The sequence below is a fragment of the Arachis hypogaea genome, chromosome 14 (assembly GCF_003086295.3).
Source record: "Arachis hypogaea cultivar Tifrunner chromosome 14, arahy.Tifrunner.gnm2.J5K5, whole genome shotgun sequence".
Lineage (NCBI taxonomy): Eukaryota > Viridiplantae > Streptophyta > Magnoliopsida > Fabales > Fabaceae > Arachis > Arachis hypogaea.
Window position 1 is genome coordinate 81861869 of NC_092049.1, and position 1474 is coordinate 81863342.

A 1474-nucleotide genomic window follows, 5' to 3' on the forward strand; every position below is an offset into this window, starting at 1 on the left:
CTAATTCCAATTTACATGAAAGAAGCATCTCCATTCCTGTCATTGGAGCAAACAACTTTGAGCTGAAACCTCAATTAGTTTCTCTGATGCAGCAGAACTGCAAGTTTCATGGACTTCCATCTGAAGATCCTTTTCAGTCCTTAACTGAATTCTTGCAGATATGTGATACTGTTAAGACTAATGGAGTAGATCCTGAAGTCTACAGGCTCATGCTTTTCCCTTTTGCTGTAAGAGACAGAGCTAGATTATGGTTGGATTCTCAACCCAAAGACAGCCTGAACTCTTGGGATAAGCTGGTCACGACTTTCTTAGCCAAGTACTTTCCTCCTCAAAAGCTGAGCAAGCTTAGAGCTGATGTTCAAACCTTCAGACAGAAAGAAGGTGAATCCCTCTATGAAGCTTGGGAAAGATACAAACAGTTGACCAAAAAGTGTCCTTCTGACATGTTTTCAGAATAGACCATCCTGGATATATTCTATGATGGTTTATCTGAGCTATCAAAGATGTCACTGGACACTTCTGCAGGTGGATCCATTCACCTAGAGAAAACGCCTGCAGAAGCTCAAGAACTCATTGACATGGTTGCTAATAACCAGTTCATGTACACTTCTGAAAGGAATCCTGTGAGTAATGGGACGCCTATGAAGAAGGGAGTTCTTGAAGTTGATACTCTGAATGCCATATTGGCTCAGAATAAAATATTGACTCAGCAAGTCAATATGATCTCTCAGAGTCTGCATGGAATGCAAGCTGCATCCAACAGTACTCAAGAGGCATCTTCTGAAGAAGAAGCTTATGATCCTGAGAACCCTGTAATAGCAGAGGTAAATTACTTAGGTGAACCTTATGGAAACACCTATAACTCAACATGGAGAAATCATCCAAATTTCTCATGGAAGGATCAAAAGCCCTAACAAGGCTTTAATAATGGTGGAAGAAACAGGTTTAGCAATAGCAAGCCTTTTCCATCATCAACTCAGCAACAGACAGAGAACTCTGAACAAAATGCTTCTAATTTAGCAAATCTAGTCTTTGATCTATCTAAGGCCACTGTAAGTTTCATGAATGAAACAAGGTCTTCCATTAGAAATCTGGAAGCACAAGTGGGCCAGCTGAGTAAAAGGATCACTGAGATCCCTCCTAGTACTCTCCCAAGCAATACAGAAGAGAACCCAAAAGGAGAGTGCAAGGCCATTGACATAAGCACCATGGCCGAACCTGTAAGGGAAGGAGAGGACGTGAATCCCAAGGAGGAAGACCTCCTGGGACGTCCAGTGATCAATAAGGAGCTTCCCTCTGAGGAATCAAAGGACTCTGAGGCTCATCTAGAGACCATAGAGATTCCATTGAACCTCCTTATGCCCTTCATGAGCTCTGATGAGTATTCATCTTCTGAAGAGAATGAGGATGTTACTGAAGAGCAAACTGCCAAGTTTCTTGGTGCAATCATGAAGCTGAATGCCAAATTATTTGG

At 41.9% G+C, this 1474-nt stretch overlaps 1 non-coding gene across 1 annotated transcript; it reads right to left on the reverse strand.

The window, feature by feature from the left end:
- Positions 1 to 341: 341 nt before the first annotated feature.
- Positions 342 to 445, reverse strand: LOC112745770 (small nucleolar RNA R71). Its single transcript, XR_003173681.1, has one exon. It is a non-coding gene; the product is annotated as a small nucleolar RNA R71 (small nucleolar RNA).
- Positions 446 to 1474: the final 1029 nt, after the last annotated feature.